Source organism: Schistocerca piceifrons, chromosome 2, assembly GCF_021461385.2.
Source record: "Schistocerca piceifrons isolate TAMUIC-IGC-003096 chromosome 2, iqSchPice1.1, whole genome shotgun sequence".
NCBI lineage: Eukaryota > Metazoa > Arthropoda > Insecta > Orthoptera > Acrididae > Schistocerca > Schistocerca piceifrons.
Genome location: NC_060139.1, coordinates 688,306,667 through 688,334,060, shown reverse-complemented (window position 1 = coordinate 688,334,060; position 27,394 = coordinate 688,306,667). Strand labels below are relative to the sequence as shown.

Here is a 27,394-nt window from a genome sequence, read left to right as displayed (position 1 = left end):
GACTGCCGGAACTGACACTATTTCCCGCTTATATACCTTCGATTACAGCAGTTGGCACCAATAAGAGAAGATTTTTATCCGATTAAATATTCTCCTAGAACGTGGTTCAAAATGGTTCAAATGGCTCTGAGCACTATGGGACTTAACAGCTGTGGTCATCAGTCCCCTAGAACTTAGAACTACTTAAACCTAACTAACCTAAGGACATCACACACATCCATGCCCGAAGCAGGATTCGAACCTGCGACCGTAGCAGTCGCTCGGTTCCGGATTGCGCGCCTAGAACCGCGAGACCACCGCGGCCGGCCTAGAACGTGGTGAAAGCATCGAAATTAACACAGTGAAATTCGTTGGAAATAAACACAGAGTAGCACACACGGATGGAAAAGCAACATTAAGCTGATTTTGATCTGCCGTTAATACGTGTCTGCTGAGTTGCAGCGGTTAGCCCAATAAACGCTCCTAAGGATTCTTCATCACTGTAGATATACATGCACCATCGATACCTGAGCCTTAAATAGCGATGCATGCTAGAAGAGGTTAAGTAGCTTAGGACGACTTATTCCTTCCTGTTTTGGTCAGCTGGATGATTCTGAGAGGGGTCGGATCGTGGATCTTCGAGAGGCCGAATGCTACTATTTGCTGTACCAGCTGGATGTAGCGTGTCGTTGGTGGTGCAGTGCTGGTAACGATGGTCAAATTAATACTCTCATACTTGCACAGCACGTTCTCGAAGGTCATATAAGACGAATACGTCAAGATCGGTGTTCTGTGAGGACATCAGTGGCGGACCGATCTATGCTGCACAGACATGAGCAAATTTATGGCCCAGGGTGTCCACATAGACAGTTGGGATTAGACTGCTTGTAGCAGAGGGCTACGCGTGTGCCCGCTCAGCCAAAGTTCCACATTCCTCATGGGCATCCTCCCAGCGGGGTCGCAAGAGGATGAAGGACAGAAGGGAGGTCAGAAGTGCGGAGGGATAGGAATACGTCCTGCCTGCTTACAATTGTCGGTCGTGTACGTGTGTGGTGTGGATCAGGAGAGAAACTCTCCAGAGTGCGTCCACGACTCACAGGTTTGACTCTCCCAGATCCCATCAGCTACAGGTCTTGTCCTGATTTTGGGTCTTTGAGCAGTACGTCGTTCTTCAGCAGCAAACTGATGTACCGATAACCAAGTTACGTTTCCGCTCACCCATTTCACTCGGTAGCCCTTCGAAATCTTCTGAATGAAGGTAGCGTCCAGAGTGCCTCAAGATACAATGATAGGGCCGTTCCGAGTCCGGAGAGATTTAACGTGCAACGACGCATAAGCCTGGCCGTGGTGAAGACAGATGTCAGTCTGAGCTTGACTGGAAGAATCCAGAGGAGGAGTAATTCATGCACGAAAGATGTCGTTTACAAGACCCGCGTTACGCAACTTCTTCAGTGCTGTTAGTCCTTCTCGGTCCCTTACTAAGTTGAATTCAAAGAGGAAACCGAAAAGATTCAAAGAGCAGTTGCACGATTCCTCACATGTGCGTTTAATCACCATGAGAATATTACGTCACAAAAGAGACATTCATCGCAGACAGCCTTAGTAACAAGATTCTAAGAGCCCACGTTCCAAAGTGTTCCTCACTCTAGCTGAGTAGTCGGAGCAGATGGCTACCATGCAGAGGGCATGGGTTCAGTTCCGGCACTGCGAGGGATTTTTCCTTGCGGAAGAGGGGAAAGAAGTCCACTCGGACTCCTGATATCAACTGAGGAGCTCTTGAGTGAAAAGAAGCGGCTCCATTGTCTACAAGGCAAGAACGGTGTGCTGATCCGATGGCACTCTATACCGCATCCCGATGTCGCCGCTGGCTGAGTTTAACACGGCGGTCGGACGGTCCCAATTGGCCCATCTGCGTCCAGAGTGGCAGAGTTTTGTTTCGCTTGCTTTGCATGTTCCAAAGTAAGTCATGATACATACTCATTCCTCCAACATATATCTGAAGTAATGCTCACGTAAACCTGAAATTAAAGAAATTCAGGCCCCCATGGAGGGACACCGACAGTCTTTCTTCCCGTGTACCTTCAGAGGATGATACTGTAAACTATGTACTCTCCACCACAAACAGCAAAGTACAGATGTAGACGGAGTATGTAAAGACCCGGTTCTCTGGCCGAAACTAAATCTACACTTGCCCCTCCCCCCCCCCTCCCCCGCCACTCTTGAACATTATTAATCAATATTCGATTCTCTCAGCTGGTTAACCTACGACCTTAGCATATTTGCTAGTCCCAGTACAGATGGAGTCAATAATACATGCCGGCACACGTTTAACAACTTTTATGAGCATAGGCATGTGATAACAAATACTAAATTGCAGCCTGGAGACCCCGTGGGGTTTCAATGCTCTCCCACTTCTCGCGTTCCGGAAACTGCTTACATATTGCTCTAAAAATTGGATCGTTTTATCTGCTCACTCTGAATGTCACGTGCATTTAAGTTCCGATAAGTACGACAGTATGTCGAAGCCACTGCAGTTTTTTTTCTTTTTTTTTTTTCACCGTTCCTGTATTTCGCCCGACTGTTTCGAGCAGTTTCGATCTTACTACGATAACTGAGCAGTCAGGCTCTTCACTATCGCGAATGATTCCCAGAATATTATCGGGACACAGATAACACTGACAGAGCTCCCACACAGCAGCGCCGTTCCGTAGTCTCCTGAGCAAGCTCCCCCCTGGCTTTTACACCTGCCGCGTCCTGTTTCACTGGGCCTCTGAATGCTGCTGCAACGTTTTCGTATCTTATCTAGTCGACATTTTGTCAAATATACTACCAGTCGCTTAATTAACAAAATTCCTTTATAAGAGACGCAAATGACAGAACATATACCTCTTTACCATTTTTATAACGACCTACTACAGTAAACGAGGCCGCTGACCTGAGGAAACGCCGGCCGGTGTGGCCGAGCGGTTCTAGGCGCTACAGTCTGGAACCGCGGGACCGCTACAGTCGCAGGTTCGAATCATGCCTCCGGCATGGATGTGTGTGATGTCCTTAGGTTAGTTAGGTTTAAGTAGTTCTAAGTTCTAGGGGACTGATGACCTCAGAAGTTAAGTCCCGTAGTGCTCAGAGCCATTTGAACCATTTTTGAACCTGAGGAAACGTGCTAATTCTAAATCTGAAGGTAGCTACTTCGAAGCCCAGTGAATATTTACCATCAGAATTAGGGTAGCGGGAGGTGGCTCTGGTGCATCGGTTTACTGTATTGAACTTTTCAGTATCTTAGTAGGGTTACGTAGACTATCACCATAGAAAACGAATGGTAGTGATCCAGTTGGCTCACCTACGATGTGGACTTAAAGCTAACGAGCGGTTTGGTGAATTTCGATAGTAGTAGTTCATTGTTTTGCCCTTGGCTTCAACTTTTCCTTCGTACCAAATTATACTTTCGTCTGAATTGACATTACAGGAAACCTAATAAGTCGAGCGGTTCTAGGCGCTACAGTCTGGAACCGCGGGACCGCTACGGTCGCAGGTTCGAATCCTGCCTCCGGCATGGATGTGTGTGATGTCCTTAGGTTAGTTAGGTTTAAGTAGTTCTAAGTTCTAGGGGACTGATGACCTCAGAAGTTAAGTCCCATAGTGCTCAGAGCCATTTGAACCATTTTTGAACCTGAGGAAACGTGCTAATTCTAAACCTGAAGGTAGCTAGGGTGGTAAACGACTGACGTAAATTAGCAGTGCGGGAGGCGGTGGTCGGAAAACCCACGTTGCAAAACTGTTTGCTTGGAAGTTCCACAGGACCTGCGGCACCGACAAAAGGGTCGAAAACACCACGGCCGGAAATCCCACATAGCCGCCTATCCTATCGCCTTGTTAATGTGGGCCGCCGAGTTTACTGAACCTGTCCGACAGACGGATCGTCCCATGACTGACAGTGAAAGGATTTGAGATTTATCCAGGGCATCAGACCACAGTCTGATTAACACGAATTGTACGGTGCCCTCTCTCATCCCCTATCCAGTTAAATACTAGTGGAGAAAAGCAACTGCACTGCCACGATTATAATGGGCATTTCCTACCTACCATAGTTGCGTGCGTCAGCACAATCGGCTATGAAAAAAATAAATAACTTCGGCTACAAAAAATTTAAATATTAAGTGGAAGTTTTGTAAATTAAAGGTGCTTAGTAAGCAATTAATGACTTACTAGCATTGTACGCGTACAATACTTCGTGGCTATCTCTTTGTAATACACCACAGACGTCGGAACTTGGCAGTACGGGGACACCGTACGGGCTTGACCTTCAAAAGTATCACTCACTATAGCAGAATTGCAAACAGGACTCGCAAGTCCGCACTTGCTAACAACATACTGACAAGTTATATCATAAACACTAAAAACTGCTATTTTCTCACTAAACTAATTTTCATTTACTCACGACTAATTTGTTGTGCAAAATTCACAGATGGAGCCCTATATTACTTTCAAAAGCAACTATTTACCTGAGGAAACAAAAACAAAAAAGAGGATGGACAGAAATGGAAAAGAGGAAAGATTGAACTAAACGTCTTGACCTTAAAGAATGAGAACAGCAAAGAGATAGCAACCTTACAATTTTCCTCGTCAGAATCAGGGAGTCATAGTCTCAAATACATTTTTGTCTTACCTTCCTCCTCTGTATCAGATGCTGGTTAATGTTGTAGGGAACTGCGATGACAGATGCAGCCTCTCTGACTGACTGCTAGTCAGCTGCTAGAGATATTGTCTTTGGGCCAGTATTAGATTCCGCCGCATTCAACCTGTCAACAAAAAATGGCGTTTATCAAGAAAGCAGTACATGTCGCTGAAGGAAGCATAAGCATTCAAACACTTTTTTATCCACAATGATAGCTGACGAGGAGCACTTTGCTCCTTACAATGTGCTTTGCCATGTGCTACGTCTCGTAGTGCAAACCCCGTCAGATGGATTACGTTTCCGGTAGACATTCCAGCTATACCGTATGGATGCGGAATGAACTGAGGCTACAAGTACAAAAGCGTAGCAGACGACATTCGTAGAGCGCATACAATGCCTCTCATTGGATGGAAGAACGTAACAGTAGCTCTATTTCTCGTGACTGTTCCCGAAACCCTTATTTTTGTATTCAAATAATATGAACTATTAATACGAAATCTTTGTGTCACTCTTAGTTGCTCGTGAACAAAATTATACACATTTTTTTTCTCATTCAATCACGACGTTGTTATTTAAGGAAACATGAGTACACAAGCTATTTCAGAAAGAATACGGAATATTTCAGGAGGCGAAAGTGTACACTAATTCGAATATAACATTCCATATAATATTTGTCCAATTTTTTCATCTGTTAGAATACAGCCCAAAGAAATATTCAGTGAAGGTGTTAAGCAAAGGCAAACAGTAAGTTCAGAGTTGATTTTCATAAACTCCAACTCCGCACTTTAAAATTCTCTACACAGTACCCCGTGTGGCTGTTCTGAGGTTATCTTTGCGTTCTTTTATTGGGGTAGAAATATTCATAATCTGAACAATCAATTTGTCTCTTCTGTTTCCCTTAGTAGCCAAGAAACATCTGACCGTTTCTCTCAATCGATCTTTAAGAGGAATGTTACGTTTGAACTGTCACCTAACGACCAGCAAGTACAGCGACCCAGTTATGCCAGAAGATTCTACCCATTCTTGTATTCAAAGAAACCTCGTCAAATGATGCTGAAACCTCATTTTCACACCGGCCGGCTCTAGGCGCTTCAGTCTGGAACCGCGTGACCGCTACGGTCGCAGGTTCGAATCCTGCCTCGGGCATGGATGTGTGTGATGTCCTTAGGTTAGTTAGGTTTATGTAGTTCTAAGTTCTAGGGGACTGATGACCTCAGATGTTAAGTCCCATAGTGCTCAGAGCTATTTGAACCATGTGCTGTAGAGGGACCTGCTCTGACTACCTGATTAGCGGCTTTCATGCGACAGCCCCTAATTTCCGATAAAATCCTTGTTGAAGTTTTATGCATACTTTCTATATCCGCAATATTAATCATATTTCCACCAAGTGAGCTTAGCGCAGTGGGTAAGGTTTGCGCCTAACACACCGGCGTTACGGGTTCCAATTTTGCCTGAGTACTTTCTCTTTCTGTTTTTCAGTTTTATCGTATAGAAGACCATTAAAAAGTATATGTCATGAAAAATTATTCATTAATAGTCGTTTTCGCTGTGGAAATTTCAGTAAATCGGTGATTACTGCCACATCTTCTTCAAATTACAGAATCGTCTTTTTCGGTATAGTTTGCATCACTTGCCATGTTATAACAGAATTCCGGGTGGTACTTGTTGTGGAACCAACCGAAATAAAAATTCGTAGAGAACGACGCACATTTAATGGAAGTTAGCACCTTGCAGGCACACGGATTTTTCAGCAGCGACACCGGAAAGCACACTTCGTTTAAATTCGAAAAGAATGTCGTTTTTTCGATTAACTTCGGTGCGAACTACGCGTATTTGATCACCCCTGCGAAGAAGGTGCACTAAATTGATGCAGAATTAAAGAATGTATTTTTATGGAATGTTCCCTCTGAGCTATTTCTCTATTAGACTTTAGCAATTTTAATTTTTTCCCTTAATATTTTAACCTGTCTGTAAAAATAAACAGCTATGGCAAAGTGCACTTCATTTTGGTGGGGTAATTTTTGTCCTAACGCAGTTATAGTATACTGTACTACGAATGGATGGCTGATTTTGCTCAGATCTTTCTTCTGCACATGGACGGATTTCGCTCCCTGTTCTGCAAGGGATATACTGTGCGTCGACTGATACTGGCAACCGGATCGATCGATATTAATTGCATAACAGAGGTCAAAATTAGGGATCAGTACTTTCGTCTGTATGCAGAATCTTTCCTCAGCTGCATATACTATTTAATGATATGAAATTGAAAAAAAGGAAAAAAGGAATGGAATCCCTACCGCCAGCGTGGTAGATGGGATCCTTAGCTGCTGCGCTAGGCTCGCTAGGCGGTGCCCATAAAGCTTCAATATCGAATTTTCTGGAACTAGAGCAATCATCCCAGTCAGAGGTAGTGCAACGTCATACTGAAAAGTGGGCCCACACTGCTACATTCTTTGTAAATGTGTCTCGATTCTGCAATCAACAAAGTAACACTACATACTTTCTCGACCCTTGAAGTATCATTTACTTTTCTGCTCCCCTTCTGGAGCTTTAGTTTTTCTGTCAGGCAGTGTATAAAGCCCCGATATATCGGGGGAAAATACTGATGTCCTTATACCAGATGAAATATTCGGTGTAAATTTATCGTCTCGTACGCCGTTGTCATTTCTATGTCCAGGGCGCTGAGAAACAGTCTGGCAAGCAGCTTTCGAAATTACTTGTACACCAGAGAGCAATGAGGTAGTTGTCTATGTTGCATCTGTATCTGGAACTTCGAAGAGTAATTCATATGTGAGGATAATCAACATTCCACAAGACAATAATAATAAGATGCACATCTGAGCTATTGTCTCAAAAGTCAAACAGGAAACCTGGTGACAATTACTTTTTCTGTACTTTTCCTACTTCGATTGGCTTGTCGCTGTTTTCTTCATCATTTTAGTCTGGAGTAATCTCCTTTTCAATGAATACCTGCTAAAAACCGTATGTCGTCAATAAACTGCAATTATTTATTTTGTGCAACAGTATAATGCTTCTGAACCAAATATAGTTGTCTTCATTCTGGAAACAACACATAGGATGCGGATAATCCACTTCCAGACCGCGCAAGGATCGGGTCTAATTTCATATCTCGATCTGGGACATATTTTAATATTACACAAAGTAAAATAGAAATATGTTATTAAACAGTGGAGCTTTGTGTATGTAAATTACCCTGCGACAGCTGTTGGTCTCAGGTATTCAATGATAAAATTTGGAAGAACCGAGAATCAAAACCGTACACTGTCCGACTTCTTTCACTTACGCCCTTTCACTTGGATATTCTATCTGCTGGTTTATCTTTTGTTTCTGTAGATGCTTCTAACTTACCACCTGTTATCGTGATACTGCAGAAGGATAGACTTAATTTTATTGATAAGCTTTGCCGGTAGAGAGTTAATCCAGCATGATGTCTCCTAATGACATCACCGCCAAGATAACTTTCAATACTAAACTTTTATTTCTTCGCGCATGCTTTTCCGGTGAAACATCAATGGAAGTGACTTACTTTACCTTCTTCCAAGACTGATGATTTCTCTAAAATGTGTTTGTTGTACATAACTGGCCGTGCTTGTGGTGCTTAGTAATTTGTTTGTGTCGTAGTAGATAAATAGGGAAATAAGAGAAAAAGGGACGATATATTTGTGCTTGATACACATACTTCGAAAAGCATGATATCTTAGCATTGTATTAAACAATATATTATTCTGCCGTAAGAATGCATTTTTTCCTCTGCTGTATTCTTTTATGTGGTCATTGATGGGATCTTTCTAAATCTTTCAGTATTGTTTGTCGTTCTCTACACGGTAACAGGGAACCTTCTCTTGTGAAGAAGACTCTTGTTGAGTAAGGGGTCATTAGGAAAGTAGCTTCTCACATTTATTACTGTCAAAGAAAAGGTTGGTGGGGGATAGGTATCATCCAAGTTTCTTACGTCTTATTTATCTGCAAAATAAATTCTGTCAAAAGAAAAGAATAGGACATACTGCGGAAGTTCTGACAAGGATGTCGAACCTCCGAATATTACATTGTGTTTTTGATCACGAACAGATATGAAAGAGTTTTGGACAAGATGAAATGACCGTGTGGCATTGATCTTCGGGAGGCCCCATACGGGAAAGTTCGGCCGCCGGGTGCAAATCTTATTCAGGTGACACCACAATGGGCGACTTGCTCGTCGGCGATGACGAAATGATGATGAGGAGAGCACAACACTCGGTCCATAAGCAGAGAAAATCTCCAACCCAGCAGGAAATCGAACCCGGGCCCACTGCATGGTAAGGAAACACCTTACTACTCAGCTAAGCAGGCGGGCAGAGTTTTGGAAAGTGATATTGTCGTAGTTTGGAATCGCAGTTAATTTAGCAACGATTAATGTAATGATATGAGGAGCAATGAAATCAGGAATGACATTTCTAGTCCGATAAATTAAAATAGTTGTAATGAAAAAAAGCGTTCCGTTGTAAAGATACAGTCACAATTTTTGATGGTAGAAACACCAGGCAGAGAAGAGAATACTATCTACATTCAACGAAACGATGGCAAGAATGAGTGATGTGGTTAGTTGTGGAAGAGCAAACGCAGTTCTAGTCTCCATCATGAGCAAGGTAAGGCAGTAGTAAGACACTAGACTCACATTCGCGAGAACGGCGATTTAAATCCCCGGCTACCCATCCATACTGAGATTTTCCATGGTTTCCCTAATTCGCTTAAGTTAAATGTCGAGAATTCTTCTTTGAAAAGGACACGACCGAGATCCAGAGATTCAACCCTGTCCTTCACCATTCGAATTTGCGCTTCGTCCCTACGGTCACATCGCCGACGTAGCGTCAGGTACTGTCTCCTTCCCTCCCATATTTTCCAGCATATACGTACCAAGGCGTTTATTAACTATCCGATAAAAGTTATTTTTGACAGCAATATCCACGATCTTGATTTCTTAAAATGGGACTACAAAAGTAATGGGAAATATTAGATGGCTGCACTAATTCGAGAAATCGGAACATTTCCGACATATACTTTTGTTTGAGGTCTGTAGGGTGGTGACAGCAGCCTGAAACATTTGCGCTGTGTATGTGGATAATGTCACAGGACAGACCACAGCAGGAAAATGGCATTCTCATTTTTAAGGAGGATCATTTTGACATTAATGAAGGAAGACCTTCGGGTGGTTGATGAAGATCGTTTAAGCGCATTAATTCACAAATATCCATGTCTGTGTACTCGAGAACTGGCAGATATGATGAGCTGTGATCATTCCACCACTGTGCGGCATTTGGAAACGGCGGGGAGGTTCAAAAATCGAGTGTGCAGGTGTCGCATGCTCTGAGCCAAAATCACAAAAATCAGCATGTGGCCACATGTGCATCTCTGCTTGCTCATCATCAGTTGGCCCGTGAACAACACCGACCATTCCTATCCTGTGTCGTTACTGGTGACGAAGAACGGTGTCTTTATGAAGAGAATATTATGCATCTGGTGGAGCAGCGACGGTGTGGTGTACTACGAATCGCTTCCCCGACGTGTAACCACCACTGCTGACATTTATTGTCAAAAACTAAGACGTGTCCTAGGCGCAGTTCAAGAACAACGACCAGGAAGACAGCGTGAAGTGACGCTACTCCACGATAACGCCTACCCGCATTCTGCAAGACTGACAAAAGCAGTATACAGGAGTAGGGAAGTCATGGAGCACCCACCTTATCCACATGATCCTGCACCCTGAGATTTTCACCTTTCCCGCTCTCTATCTACGTACCTTCAAGAAACGTCCTTTCCTGATGAAACTGCGTTCCGAACATGGTTCGACGAGTCCTTTGCCTCAAAAGCAAATGATTCCTATAGTTGAGCAGTCGAAAAAGTTACCCCGGCGTTGGCAGACTGTTGTAAATAGTGAAGGGCAATGTATTATTGATGAGTAAAGTCTGTGTTATGTGTATCTGTTGTGTTATTAAACTTATGGAGAAACGCTATGAACTCTTGCCCATCACAATAGTACTGTGATCCATCAAAAAGAAGAGAGAGAAGAAACTCTTTCCGGTTTATGTGCAGTGGTGATTAGTGTGGCTTTGATTTTATATGTGCAGTTATTGACTTCTCCATGGTGGAACCTACTAGGCATAGATTCATGATGCTAAATGAGAACCCACTTCAACATGACAAAAAACCACCACTCCTGTGTGATCCGTTAAGTAAGATCGCTGGACAAAATTTTGAAGACCGCCTTAGGAGAGCACTGTGGTCACTATGGAGTAATGCAGATGGAGTAGAAATGGAAGCAGGCTTCATGTGACCGTCCACCCTTGACTAAGTCATGCCAGTGACTTGCCAGTCGGCTGTGTCTGCCAGTCGGTTGTCACATGTACGACGTGGAGACGCGAAACAATAACAGAAAGGAGCTGTCGTCCCTGGAGGTGCACATGACCTAACCTTGCATAAGTTTCCCGATTTGTTGGTGTGTCGACGGCAGAAGTGCAACAAATGGTGTACCACTCGCAGCCATGCAGTACGGCGTAAGAACAGTGGTCTAAACTGACAAGGACGAGTATCACACCTTGGCAGTCGGTTAAAAACCTGACAGGAGTTGCTGCTATCAGCGAATACAAGTCAATAAACCACTTTCCGAGCGAAAATTGCAGAAGAAACTGCGTACAGTTGACATTTCGAGTGTGGTACCTCGAAAAAGGTTATTGCTCAGACCGACACTTAAAGCTGCGCTTCTTCAGTGGACCAAAAGAGATAGAAACAGGGCAGCATCTGAGTGGAAGCGTGTAGTGTAGTCCGGAGAATCGCGATTTTGTCTCTTTTCAAATGCCGTGAGGCGTCGCGTGTGTCGACGGGCCTAACCCGCAGTATATGAAGTGTGTAGTTCCGGCTACAGGAGGTTCACTGATGTTTTGCGGATGTTTTTCGTACGGTGAGTTGGGATCATTTACACAGTCCATCGTAAACAGGAAGCAGGATGTTTATGTCATCATTAGCATTTGTTCCACATCTATATCTGCATATATAAACAGCAGGCCACCGTAGGTGCGTGGAGGAGGGTACCCTGTATCACAACTAGTCGGTTCCTTTCATGTTCCACTCGCACATATGCCTCTGTTTGAACCCTGGTTTCTCGTATCTTATCTTCGTGGTCCTTACGAGGAATGTATGTTGGTGGCAGTAGTATCGTTCTGCAATCAGATTCACATGATGGTTCCCTCAATTTTCCCAACAGTGTTCCTCGAAAAGAACTTCACCTTTCCTGCAGGGATTCCATCCGAGATCCTGAAGTATCTCTGTAAGACTTACGTGTTGTTCGAAACTGCCGGTAACAAATCTAGAAGCCTTCCTCTGAATTGCTTCGATGTCTTCCTTCATTTCGGCCTGCTGCGGATCCCATCACTCGAACAATACTCAAGAATAGGTCACATCAACGTCCTATATGCGGTCTCCTGACAGATGAACAACACTTTCCTAAAACCCTCCGAATAAACGAAGTCAACCATTCACCTTTGCTACTACAATCCTCAAGTGTTCGATCCATCTCACATCGCTTTGCAGCGTTACGCCCAGAAATTTGAAAGACGCGACTGTGTTAAGCACCACACTACTAATGCTGTATCTGAACTTCCGGGTTTGTTTCTCCCACTCATCCGCATTAACCTACATTTTTGTACATTTGGAGCCAGCAGTAGTTGATCACACTGACTAGAAATTTCGTCTAAGTTGAAAGGTGGCTACACTGAGCCACTGCGCCAGAGATTGCGCCAAAGAGTATTATTCAGCTGCCTCCACAGTGCTTGTCGAGAGCTCGTAGTAGTCAGTGCCTGTCGAGGACTCGTAGTAGTCTGTGCTGAGATGTCGTAGTGAAGAGTGTTTGTTAAGATGTGCTAGTAGGCAGTGCTTGCTGAGATGTGATATTGGAGAGTTCTGGTTGAGATGTGGTAGTAGCGAGTCGGTGTGGAGAGATTGTAATGTCTAGAGTGCTTTTCATCAATATAAATTAAGGTAACAAACTACTTTTCTTTTTTTTCTCATTATTTCAATGTCCTGAATAATGCGTCATTACAGGTTCAGTCAACAAAGCATCTGGCGTGTATTCTTGTATTAGAGTGTAATTCTGGTTTTCTTGCGTAATTATAGTATTTCTAATTTTCTTTTATCACGTCAGTATAATTGGTATTTAAAAATTCTTGTCTTGTTGAAGAAGAACCGTGCCAGATGTGCGTTGAGTCATACTTCCACATACAGAACAGTTATACTTGTGCTTTGGTTTTGTAGATTTCATAGTTGCTGGGGACTTAATTAATTAATTGTGTTAACGAAAATTTTCATTGCATTCTTTGTTGTTGTTCTATGCAGTCAGATTGCGTAATAATACTAGTCAGGGCCAACCGTTTACGGAACAGCGTAATCGGACATACAGCTACGAAAAGTATTTTCATTATATTTAGTTAAGCCCCCATGCACGTGGCGACCGCTGCTTCGGATCGTCCCTTGGAAATCTTCTGATTGTAAAAATAGTAGACAGTAGTATTGTTGTAGTAATTAGTAGTTTAGTAATTGTAGTCTATTTTGCATGTGTAGATTTGGTAATTGGCATTCTTCTAATGGTATTTTTCAAAATTTAAATTTGTTGTCTTGTCTACGCGTTTGACAATTTAGTGCAATTATTTCAATTGTTCGTTAATCGTGTTTGAGGGAAACATTTCGTGTGAATGGTATTGTTGGAGATAAAGTGTCATTGTGTGCAATTTTCATATAGTGAAGAGTTTTGTATGTTTTGTAAATGATTACACGATCGATGAAAAAGGCAAAAATGATGGATAGTGGGAATGACGAAATTGTTAACATGGCGAACTCGCCAACAGAGGAAAACAGTATCATGAATAATGTAGTGGAAAACAATTTAATAAGCAGGGAAAGTAGTCCGGAACCATTTCAAAATTTTTCTCAATCAGAAAATTCACAGATTACGTGGTTAACGACAGAAGAAACGGAGCAGTTGATGAGTGCTATATTAAATTTGGGATCACGAATGGAAACACTGTTAGATTCACAGTTAGGAACAATTAGAACCAGGATGGAAGCAATGACAACACGGTTATGCTCACAAATAAGGACATGTTTCAAAAACATGAAAGATGAGTTAAAGAAAGAAATCAGAGAAGAAGTACAACCGATTTTGAATTCTCACAATAATAGATTAATTGCAGTAGAGATCAGAGAAAGGGAACAGGATAGAGAACAGGAAGAAAGAGATCGCGTGATAGTACAGAAATTTTCAGAGTTAAATTTACAACGTGCAAAAGATAAGGAAGAAATATTTGAGAGAATCGAGGAATCCGTACCAAATGACAGATTAAATAATCTAACACAACAATATGAACAGTTAACTACCAAATGTGTCAATACTGAAACCCGAGTCACGACACTTACGGAAGACAGAAATAAACAGAAAGAACAAATAGGTGATTTATCGGAAAGAGTGGAGGAGATTTCAGATAAATTGACAAGTCTTAGTTTAAATGGGGACAGAGATTCAGATGATACAGCACCATTGCCATTTGCAGAAACCGAAGAGTACCAGAACATAAATAAGCATGTTGAAAATCAGGGAAAATTTAATGAACGCGTTAAAAGGGAAGTTGAGGTATTACGAAAGCAAGTCAAACAAATCGAAGGCGAAATTGTAGGAAAAGACAGCAAAGGAAAATTAGAATCACAGATAGCAGAGGGGTTTGAAGAAAGTAATTTATTTCATTTACGAGAAGCAACAAGAGAGCGCCAGGCGCGTGAACTTGACAATAATCGTCATTGTGACTGGGACAGACGCGGTAGGTCTTTGTCGCCACGAGGCGAGAACTTTGACTATAAACACTTTTTGACTGTTCGGAAATTTAAGATCTTTCGCAATTCTAAGAATGACATACATCCATGTGCACGGTTAGATCAATTTATGTACGCACTTCCACTAATTTGGCCACTAAGACACAAACTGGAAATTATGTGCGGCTATTAATGTCCTCAGGGGATTCACTACTCTAAGTGAATATGTGCCGTAGCGAGCATAGGGCCCCGAGCTGTAGTGGTGCTATTTCCCTTTTAGTTTTCTGTACCGCTGCCTACTCTTTTACTATTCTTTGCATCTGTCAAACCAACTCTTCGACTATCAATCTATCTAGAGAGTAAGTAAACATTAACCGGATATGACGATTTTACCCAAAAGTGACTTCGAAAATTACTGTTTGGACTTACTGTACCTTCAGCAGCATTCATTCCTAGTTTAAACGAAATTTTACCTGTTTATCTTCGTGACAATATTACTTCATATGTTGACGATATTCTTATTGCTAAACGTTCTGGGAGTGAGCACAACAAAACTTTGGATTCATTATTACGTATCTTTGCAAGAGTTGGCATTACAGTGAACTTAGAAAAATTTGAATTTGGTCGTTCTCAGGTGAAATTTCTCGGTCACATTATTTCTACAGAAGGTATTCTTCCTGATCCAGAGAAACTAGACGCTATTCGTAATTATGCTGTTCCTACCACAAAACGTGAGGTTCGTAGTTTCCAAAATTTTTGTGGAATGATATACTTTAGAAAAATTTTTGTCTAATGACATACTTTAGAGAAACTAACAGCTACATGTAAACATGCGGAGAGTACAAGGATACCGCGCTGTGTTTTGGCGGCGGCATATATTCAAAGCAACAGTCAAGTCTGCGCGCCGCACAAGGCAGTCGTTGACCGCAAACAATTGCTTCCTACGTCACGCGCCTACAGCTGATCGAGCGCTCATTGCGAATGCACTGACAGCCGTAAACAAATACACAGTTTAATTTCTCCGATTAAATTCAGTATAAAGCTATAGTGACTTGATGAATTATGTTATTAACATTCAGTATTTTTCAGGATACGGTTCTATAAAATATTTAAGAACTGCAGGTAAATTCTGTGCGTGTCCGACGTTAAGACGACTTGCTATCGGGAAATTTTCAGGAAGAATGTAATTTCGAAGAAGAAACTAATAAACTAAAAAGGGTAACTATTAATTGAGTTTATTTTTCAGGTAACATATTTCCACTTAGGTACGTACTTTAGACGTAATTTGCTGCTCGCGATTACGTGATTCATACTTTGTGCAAATTTCATGTTCTATGAAATTACTTGTGAAGCGACGTGCTTGCGTACGTTAACTGATTTTGACAATGATTATTAATGAACTGGGTTGTAACTTGTGTATATTATGCATCGCTTGGCCGCACTGCTTTTTCACTGATGTCATTTTTTTTAATTATGTGCATGATGTGCTTATTTATTTAAATTATAATTGTCACCTGATTTATTGTGCTAATGTGGTTAGGTATGTAAGTTATACTTTGTGATTTATCTGCTTGCGCCTTCATGTTTACTTATTAAGATTACATATGAACACTTATTTGCTTATGCTGATATGATGCTAATGACCTGTTTGCTGCTATGCGTGTGGATTGCATATTTATACATTTCTGTTGTTGTCATAACTACTCTTTAATTTGGTGTATAGAAATGCTGATATACTGTGTACAAACATAGAGTTTAGGTCACACTATTGTATTAATTATAGATTGTTTGCTTGGCAGAGCCTCGTTGTAAGAATTGTGCTGCATCCACTTGTTGACATTCTGTTCTCTACTGGTATATTTACTCGCTATTGCTTGTTTCGCTTACGCTCAGTGCCTTATATTTTTAAGATAAGAAAATGAACTGCTATAATTCGACGAACGACATTAGTACAAGAAACTTCATAGAAGTCACATGAGCTGAGGTTTTATGGAAGCTGTATAAATGTATGCTAATAGGAAGGAAGCTAACGACGTGACATACCAACACTAGGTTTAGACCATTGACAGTTATTACACTGCATTCTTCGTGAGCAATTGAAATAGTAAGTGACACTTGACACAAAAAATACTCCACATGTTTGCTTCTGTTTGCCATAATTCTTGAAGTGGTGTACACACTGTGAAATATTATGATCATTCACACTCCGTAATCGTACTTAATTACTCAGAGTTATTCGAACTAATTCTGTTAGAGGTCATGTATGCATTTCTTTGTTTATAATTCATAACGAGTAGAAGATTTGGGTTAGATGGATTACACAGAGGTTGTGTGTTGACAGTGTGTCTTCGGATTGTATGGGATGATGAGGTTTGCATTAGGATTTTATCTGTACTTGTTCGAGGAGACTGACTAGAGGAAAGAGTTGTTATGGAAGTGAAATGATATTGGCGATAAGGTTTATATGTGTCGACGTATTGAAGAGGTATTATTGAGGTATTGAGATTATGTGAAGTTGGTGATTATTGGAGTTTTTGTGGACAAGAGGTAAGGTAAATGCTATTAATGATAAGGTTTATATGTATCGTCGTAAGAGGTATTATTGAAGTATTGAGATTATGTGACGCTGATGATTATTGGAGTTTTGGTGTATAAGAGGTAAAGTAAGTGAGGAGCACATTTTTTTTGTTGGTCTATATGGAACAAGGAGGATGAATATAGCAGACTAGAACACTAAAGTGGAAGGAAGATTGTCTACACACACTTTGTTAAATCACTAAGCAGTACATATTTTTTTGGAGAGAGGAAGTAATTGCATATCTTGGCTCACTGACAGTTGTTCAGCAACCGTACATTTTGGTCTGGCTTGGCAAACATTGGTCTTGACATGATGACTATGACGTTGACTTAACTATTATTGACTGTTATACATTGCTGCCACTACTACTTGATACACATGATGAACATCAAATTTTGACAGAATTGCATTTACACAGTTAACACCATTCAATTACACAGTAGTACTTAATGTGGATGAAAGATGAGTGAGTGTGTTTTGTGTGTTTTCCTTTCCTAATCCTACCCACCTATCTCCTAAATATTATTTTATTTGTTTGTAGTGGCTTGCACTGACACGCATAAATATTATAGGTTTACTGATATTTGAGTATTTGTAATAGTTAACATGACAATTATCTGATATCATTTGTGTGTTTATTAGAATTTGTATGTTTAGTGTAAGAGCATTGTAAAAGCATTTGTATGTGTATTCAAACTATTGTTCATGCTTGAACTGTCTGATTAGTGATGGTGAATATTATGAACTGTTACCTGCACTTTTCAACATAATGGGTCCCACTTAGGAATGATTAATTTCTGCTGATGAACTGTGTGATTAGGATAGTGAATAATATGGACTGTTGCTTGTACTTTTTCTACATGATTGGTGCCACTAGAACATGTTTAATTTCTGCTAATAAACTCTGATGAACAGTGTGATCAGTGATAGTGAATATTATGGACTGCTCTCTGGACCTGCTCATCATTGCTAGGTGCAACTGATGGACTGCTTCTGCTGAAATGATGTCACTTGTTGGTGTCTGCACCTGCTCAACATTACTGGGTGCACAGATGGAGCTACTTCTATGGAAATGATGTCACTTGTCTGTGTCTGCACCTACTCAATATTGCTGGGTGCCACTGTTAGAACTGTTTCTACTGAAATTATGTTACTTCTTGCTATCTGCACCTACTCAACATTGCTGGGTGCCACAGATGGAACTGCTTCTACTGAAATAATGCCACTTGTTGGTGTCTGCACCTGTTCAACATTGCTGGGTGCAACTGATGGTGCTACTTCTATGGAAATGATGTCACTTGTTGGTGTCTGCACCTGTTGACCATTGCTGGGTGCCACTCTTGGAACTGTTTCTACTGAAATGATGTTACTTCTTGCTGTCTGCACCTACTCAACATTGCTGGGTGCCACTGTTGGAACCGTTTCTACTGAAATGATGTTACTTCTTGCTGTCTGCACCTACTCAACATTACTGGGTGCCACTAATGGAACTGCTTCTACTGAAATGAAGTCACTTGTTGGTGTCTGCACCTGTTCAACATTGCTAGGTGCCACTACTGGACTGATTCTACTGAAATGATGTCACTTGTTGGTGTCTGCACCTGTCAACATTACTGGGTGCCACTGATGAACCGCTTCTGCTGAGAAATGTGACTTGTTGCTACGTGTACCTCTTCAACATTGCTGGGTGCCACAGATGGAACTGCTTCTACTGAAATAATGTCACTTGTTGCTGTCTGCACCTGCTCAACACTACTGGGTGCCACTGATGAACTGCTTCTACTGAAATAATGTCACTTGTTGCTGTGTGTACCTGCTCAACATTACTGGGTGCCACTGATGGACTGTTTTTTACTGAAATAATGTGACTTGTTGCTGTGTGTACCTGCTCAACACTGCTGGGTGCCACAGATGGAACTGCTTTTACTAAAATGATGTCACTTGTTGGTGTTTGCACCTGTTGACCATTGCTGGGCTGGAATTATCAACTATTTGTTTTTTTTAATAATTAAAAGTATTTTATGTGAACATTTGTGTAAACTGATTTTTTGTGTATTGTGTAAACTATTATGTAAAGTCACATGTATGAAAGAATTTGTATTGCCTACTGTATTTCATATATTAGGTTACTGAAAGGTCAGTTGAAAGCCAAAATTTTAACTAATTATGTGATATTTAGGTATTAATATTATCTTTTATTTTTGTCTGTATTTTTGTGGACGAATTTGGTGGTATTTTTACCACCAATGCTGGCAAAAATACCATCAAATTCTGGCCTGTGGAGGAGGGGCATATGAAAGGTGGCTACACTGATCCACTGCGCCAGAGATTGCGCCAAAGAGTATTATTCAGCCGCCTCCACAGTGCTTGTCGAGAGCTCGTAGTAGTCAGTGCCTGTCGAGGACTCGTAGTAGTCTGTGCTGGGATGTCGTAGTGAAGAGTGTTTGTTAAGATGTGCTAGTAGGTAGTGCTTGCTGAGATGTGATATTGGAGAGTTCTGGTTGAGATGTGGTAGTAGCGAGTCGGTGTGGAGAGATTGTAGTGTCTAGAGTGCTTTTCATCAATATAAATTAAGGTAACAAACTACTTTTCTTTTTTTTCTCATTATTTCAATGTCCTGAATAATGCGTCATTACAGGTTCAGTCAACAAAGCATCTGGCGTGTGTTCTTGTATTAGAGTGTAATTCTGGTTTTCTTGCGTAATTATAGTATTTCTAATTTTCTTTTATCACGTCAGTATAATTGGTATTTAAAAATTCTTGTCTTGTTGAAGAAGAACCGTGCCAGATGTGCGTTGAGTCATACTTCCACATACAGAACAGTTATACTTGTGCTTTGGTTTTGTAGGTTTCATAGTTGCTGGGGACTTAATTAATTAATTGTGTTAACGAAAATTTTCATTGCATTCTTTGTTGTTGTTCTATGCAGTCAGATTGCGTAATAATACTAGTCAGGGCCAACCGTTTACGAAACAGCGTAATCGGACATACAGCTACGAAAACTATTTTCATTATATTTAGTTAAGCCCCCATGCACGTACTCTTTAATTTGGTATATAGAAATGCTGATATACTGTGTATGAACATAGAGTTTAGGTCACACTATGGTATTAATTATAGATTGTTCGCTTGGCAGAGCCTCGTTGCAAGAATTGTGCTGCATCCACTTGTTGACATTCTGTTCACTACTGGTATATTTACTCGTTATTGCATGTTTTGCTTACGCTCAGCGCCTTATATTTTTAAGATAAGAAAATGAACTGCTATAATTCGACGAACGACATTAGTACAAGAAACTTCATAGAAGTCACATGAGTTGAGGTTTTATGGAAGCTGTATAAATGTATGCTAATAGGAAGGAAGCTAACGACATGACATACCAAAACTAGGTTTAGACCATTGACAGTTATTACACTGCATTTTTCGTGAGCAATTGAAATAGTAAGTGACACTTGACACAAAAAATACTCCACATGTTTGCTTGTGTTTGCCATAATTCTTGAAGTGGTGTACACACTGTGCAATATTATGATCATTCACACTCCGTAATCGTACTTAATTACTGAGAGTTATTCGAACTAAGTCTGTTAGAGGTCATGTATGCATTTCTTTTGTTTATAATTCATAATGAGTAGAAGATTTGGGTCAGATGGATTACACAGAGGTTGTGTGTTGACAGTGTGTCTTCGGATTGTATGGGATGATGAGGTTTGCATTAGGATTTTATCTGTACTTGTTCGAGGAGACTGACTAGAGGAAAGAATTGTTATAGAAGTGAAATGATATTGGTAATAAGGTTTATACGTATCGACGTATTGAAGAGGTATTATTGAGATTATGTGAAGTTGATGATTATTGGAGTTTTGGTGGACAAGAGGTAAGGTAAATGCTGTTAATGATAAGGTTTATATGTATCGACGTAAGAGGTATTATTGAAGTATTGAGATTATGTGATGCTGATGATTATTGGAGTTTTGGTGTATAAGAGGTAAAGTAAGTGGGGTGCATATTTTTTTTTGTTGGTCTATATGGAACAAGGAGGATGAAGATAGCAGACTAGAACACTAAAGTGGAAGGAAGATTGTCTACACACACTTTGTTAAATCACTAAGAAGTATATACTTTTTTTTGGAGAGAGGAATTAATTGCATATCTTGGCTCACTGACAGTTGTTCAGCAACCGTACATTTTGATCTGGCTTGGCAAACATTGGTCTTGACATGATGACTATGACATTGACTTAACTATTATTGACTGTTACACATTGCTGCCACTACTACTTGATACACATGATGAGCATCAAATTTTGACAGAATTGCATTTACACAGTTAACACTATTCAATTACACAGTAGTACTTAATGTGGATGAAAGATGAGTGAGTGTGTTTTGTGTGTTTTCCTTTCCTAATCCTACCCACCTATCTCCTAAATATTATTTTATTTGTTTGTAGTGGCTTGCACTGACACCCATCAATATTATAGGTTTACTGATATTTGTGTATTTGTAATAGTTAATACGACAATTATCTGACATCATTTGTGTGTTTGTTATGATTTGTATGTTTAGTGTAAAAGCATTTGTATGTGTATTCAAACTATTGTTCATGCCTGAACTGTCTGATTAGTGATAGGGAATATTATGGACTGTTACCTGCACTTTTTCAACATAATGAGTGCCACTTAGAAATGTTTAATTTCTGCTGATGAACTGTAAGATTAGTGATAGTGAATATTATGGACTGTTACTTGTACTTTTTCTACATGATTGGTGCCACTAGGACATGTTTAATTTCTGCTTATAAACTCTGATGAGCAGTGTGATCAGTGATAGTGAATATTATGGACTGTTACTTGTACTTTTTCTACATGATTGGTGCCACTAGGACATGTTTAATTTCTGCTAGTAAACTTTGATGAACAGTGTGATCAGTGATAGTGAATATTATGGACTGCTCTCTGGACCTGCTCATCATTGCTAGGTGCAACTGATGGAACTGCTTTTATTGAAATGATGTCACTTGTTGGTGTCTGCACCTGTTCAACATTGCTAGGTGCCACTGATGGACTGCTTCTACTGACATAATGTCACTTGTTGGTGTCTGCACCTGCTCAACATTACTAGGTGCCACTGATGGAACTGCTTCTATTGAAATGAAGTCACTTGTTGGTGTCTGCACCTGCTCAACATTGCTAGGTGCCACTAATGAACTGCTTCTACTGAAATAATGTCACTTGTTGGTGTGTGTACCTGCTCAACATTACTGGGTGCCACTGATGAACTGCTTCTACTGAAATAATGTCACTTGTTGCTGTCTGCACCTGCTCAACATTGCTGGGTGCCACTAATGGACTGATCCTACTGGAATAACGTCACTTGTTGGTGTCTGCACTTATTCAACACTACTGGGTGCCACTGTTAGAACTGTTTCTACTGAAATGATGTTACTTCTTGCTGTCTGCACCTACTCAACATTGCTGGGTGCCACTGACGGATTGCTTCTACTGAAAAGATGTCACCTGTTGGTGTTTTTTTTTGTATAAACTGATTTTTTGTGTATTGTGTGAACTCTTATGTAAAGTCACATGTATGAAAAGAAGTTGTATTGCTTACTGTATTTCATATATTAGGTTATTGAAAGGTCAGTGCAAAGCCAAAATTTTAACTAATTATGTGATATTTAGGTATTAATATTATCTTTTATTTTTGTCTGTATTTTTGTGGACGAATTTGGTGGTATTTTCACCAACAATGCTGGCAAAAATACCATCAAATTCTGGCCTGTGGAGGAGGGGCATATGAAAGGTGGCTACACTGAGCCACTGCGCCAGAGATTGCGCCAAAGAGTATTATTCAGCCGCCTCCACAGTGCTTGGGGAGAGCTCGTAGTAGTCAGTGCCTGTCGAGGTCTCGTGGTAGGCAGTGCTTGTTAAGAACTCGTAGCAGAGAGTGTTTGTTGAGATGTGCTAGTAGGCAGTGCTTGCTGAGATGTGATACTGAAGAGTATTGTTGAGATGTGGTAGTAGAGAGTCGGTGTGGAGATATATTGTAAGGATTAGAGTGATTTTCGTCAATATAAATGAGGTAACAATCTCCGTTTCTTTTTTTCTCATTATTTCAATGTCCTGAATAATGCGTCATTACAGGTTCAGTCAACAAAGCATCTGGCTTGTGTTCTTGTATTAGAGTGTAATTCTGGTTTTCTTACGCAATTATAGTATTTCTATTTTTTAATTACTTCAGTATAAATGATATTTAAAATGTCTTGTGTTGTTGAAGAAGAACCGTGCCAGATGTGTACGTTGAGTCACACTCCCACATACAGAACAGTTATACTTGTGCTTTGGTTTTGTAGGTTTCATAGTTGCTGGGGACTTAATTAATGAATTGTGTTAACGAAAATTTTCATTGCATTCTTTGTTGTTGTTCTATGCAGTCAGATTGCGTAATAATACTAGTCAGGGCCCACCGTTTACGAGACTTGCGTAATCGGACTTACAGCTACTAAAAATATTTGCATTTTATTTAATTAAGCCCCCATGCAAAGTGTCTTGTATCATCCTACAGTCAATCATCTTCGACAGCTTCCCGTGCACCACAGCATCATCAGCAAACAACTGCAGATTGCTGTCCACCCTATCCTCCACATCTTTCACGTATTGGAAACAATAGCGATCATATCAGACTTTCCTGGGGTACTCCTGCACTCCTGACGAAGCCCTTGTCTCCGATGAACACTCGCAGTCGAGAACAACAAACTGGGATCTATTACTTCTACATCTGCATGATGGCTATTGTGTAAGTATTATAATTGTTTCCCTGAGACATTTAAGTCTCTTCATTATCTACGTTAACGATAGAAGCAGAAGAAATGAATTAAAATTGGTACTGATGCAGGGACTCTAACGCGGATCTTCTTGCTTGCTAGGCAGAAATGCTAACCATTAAACCACCGCAGTACAATGGTGAACATTGCTGCATGTGGTAGTTCGTGCAGCAATGTTGACCATTGTACTGCGGTGGTGTAATGGTTAGCATTTCTGCCTAGCAAGCAAGAGGATCCGCGTTAGAGTCCCGGCAACAATACCAACTTTATTCATTTCTTCTGTTTCGATCATTATCGTAGATTGTTTAGATAGTTCCGTCTCCCAAGACGACAAAAGTCGTTCACAGGTTCTCTGCGGATACGTTCCTGGTTTCACGAAGACTCAAACGCACGCAACTGCACCTCGACTGCCTCGTTAAATCAACCGATCTTAATCCCACAGAAACTGTCTGGGACTGTTTCGAACAAAGGATGAAACGTAGTAATCAACGTCGCAGCAATTTGGGTGATCAAAGGGACCTAGGCATCAATGCATCGCTTCAGCTGGATTTGCGATACCTGAACAGAATTGTGAACCTCCGTTCTTGGCAAATTGAGGCCATTATCAACGCAAGAGGCGGAGGTACGTAGTATGATAGTGATGTCTCCTTGAGGAGACCTATTATATTTCTGGTGTGCTCACATCAGAAGCGAATCGACACATCAGTGTTTTGTTAGTCGTGTTATGTCAACTTACTTTCGGAATATGGATGTGCGGGATTCAAATCCATGACCAGCTATACCAGTGTAGTTTATTCCTTATTTCTCTAAATCGCTTTAAGGCAAATGCAGCACACTTCTTTCGAAAAGATCACCCAGTTTTGTCCAATTCGAACTTATGCTCCGTCTTTGATGACGTCGTCATCGACGGGCCGTTAATCTTAATTTTCCCCTTTTAAATGTTCATGACGTGACGGAAGAGAAGCTTTCCTGCTGAATACTAGTTGAGACAAGCACTGCCTCCTGTACGACATATGACGCCTCAAGTTGCACCGGACAACAAAGAAAAAGTGAAAGAGATTGATTGTTTGAAAGAGAGCGAGACGTATTTGTAGGCTCATTTATGCAAGGACGGCCGCGGCGTGGAAGCGCGCGCGAGTGGGCCTGCCAATTCTCAGTTTCCCTGAGCGAACCTGATAGCCGCAATCATCGCGCGGCCTCGCCACGCCTCCTGGCTGCACGGCGAAACAAAAGCCCTGTTGTGGAGGCCGGCTGCAGTGTGTGGAGCGTCCACTAGCGTGACGGCGCTGTCTGGCCGCTGGTGAAACTTCAGACTCAAGTCTGCGGGACAGAACAGCCGCCGTCGTCCCTAACGGGCGAGATGTCGCGTCCGAGGCCACTACAGGAACCTGTGTTGCGACACAGACGGCTACCGCTCCGCCTGAGACAGCGAAACACATTAGCTAATGTGTTCGAGCCTCCGTTCAGCGGAAATTTGTGTCCATGTCTGAGCGCCGATATTTGTGTGTGTGTGTGTGTGTGTGTGTGTGTGTGTGTGTGTGTGTGTGTGTTAGGGGGTACTGTGAAAAAAAGGAGGGGGGGAAGAAAGATGGGCGCCATTGAGAGATCCACACGTCTCTACTGTCACAGCAAAGCATAATAAAATGTTTGCAGGCATCGAAGTTTCGTTTGATTCCATAGCAGTGCAAACTACGATTGTTAGAGATCTGCACGGATGCGGCTCTATCTGCAGTAATTCCCTATTACCGACGTATTCGCCGCGAAAAGTTCAGCACCCATTTTGGTATTTAAAATGCATTGTTTTACATTCGTGTCTCAATTGCACATTTATTTATCACATTTATTTACAAAGTGTACAATTTTGCTTCCGCCGTTTGCCTAATAGGTGGTGACAACAGTAAGTAGCGGTCGAAAGAAACAGATCGCAGACGTCAAGCAGTTAACTTGAACCTCGGTCAACATATCCTCATTAAAACATTGGTCGATTTTTGTCTGCATCATAAAGTTGTTCTTGATTGAAAATGTCAGTTTACGAGCCTAATTCTTGTCATTTGCGGGAGGTGTTGCTGTTTTGTTTCAATATGAAGAAAACAGCGGCTGAGTCTCATCGAATGCTCGCAAGTACGTGTGGTAAGGACGCTATTAGTGAAAGAACGTGTCGTGAGTGGTTTCAACGCTTCAAGAACGGGTGATTTTAACGTCGTAGACCGGCATAGTGGTGGAAGAGAGAATGTTTTCGAAGATGCGGAATTGGAGACATTGCTGAGGGAAGACTCGCGTCAAACTGCAGAAGAATTGGCACGATTAATGGGAGTGACACAGCAAACCATTTCAAAACGTCTCAAGGCTGTGGGAATGATTCAGAAAGAAAGAACTTGGGTCCCGTGTGAGCTGAAACCAAGAGACGTTGAACGGCGTTTGTGTGTTTGTGAACAGTTTCTTCAGAGGCAAAAACGGAAGCATCGCACTGTGAGCGGGGACGAAAAATGGGTTCATTACGAGAACCCTAAACGCAAAAAAATCGTGGGGATATCCCGGCCATGCTTCCACGTCGACGGCCAAACCGAATATTCACGGATCCAAGATCATACTTTGCATGTGGAGGGACCAGCTGGGCGTCGTGTACTATGAGGTGTTAAAACCAATTGAAACAATCATAGGTGCTCGTTATCGAACGCAGTTAATGCGTTTGAGCAGAGCATTAATAGACAAACGGCCGCAATGCAGCGACAGGCGCTATAAAGTGATTTTGCAGCAAGACAGCGCTCGACCCCACGTTACAAAAAGAGGTCAAAATGTACTTGGAAACGTTAAAATCGGAAGTCCTACCCCACCCGCCGTATTTTCCAGACATTGCTCTCCCTGACTATCACCTGCTTAGATCAACGGCGCTCGGCCTGGTTGACCAACACTTCTGATCTCATGAAGAAGTCATAAGTTGGATCGATTCGTGGGTCGCTTCAAAAGATGAACAATTTTTTGCACGCGGGATTCGTACACTGCCCGAAAGATGGGAGAAAGTAATGGCCAGCGATGGAAAATACTTTGAATGATAATGTTCAAATGTGTGTGAAATCTTATGGGACTTAACTGCTAAGGTCATCAGTCCCTAAGCTTACACACTACTTAACCTTAATTATCCTAAGGACAAACACACACACCCATGCCGAGGGAGGACTCGAACCTCCGCCGGGATCAGCCGGACAGTCCATGACTGCAGCGCGTCAGACCGCTCGGCTAACCCCACGCTTTGAATGACACGTGTGTAACCAATTTGTTTCATTAAAGCCTCAAATGTTTGGGTAAAAACGGAGCAAGCAAAGTTGTACACCTTGTATTTATTTATTTTTGCTATGACTAGTTTCGATCAAAGGCGATTACCTTCATATCCAAAAGCAAAGTAAAAAAAAAAAGAAAGAAATATACACGGTATTTTGCAATAGGTAGAAAAGCATTGAAGGTAACTGTTGCATTGGGTTCGTAAA

The 27,394-nt window shown here is 41.3% G+C and overlaps 1 protein-coding gene across 1 annotated transcript in view; it reads right to left on the bottom strand.

The window, feature by feature from the left end:
• LOC124775097 (inositol polyphosphate multikinase) overlaps positions 1-27,394 on the bottom strand; it is a 353,921-nt gene that overhangs the window by 227,245 nt on the left and 99,282 nt on the right. The window contains exon 2 of the mRNA XM_047249914.1: positions 4,646-4,778. The gene's annotated coding sequence lies outside the window, so the exon portion shown is untranslated. The remainder of the gene's footprint in view (positions 1-4,645; positions 4,779-27,394) is intronic.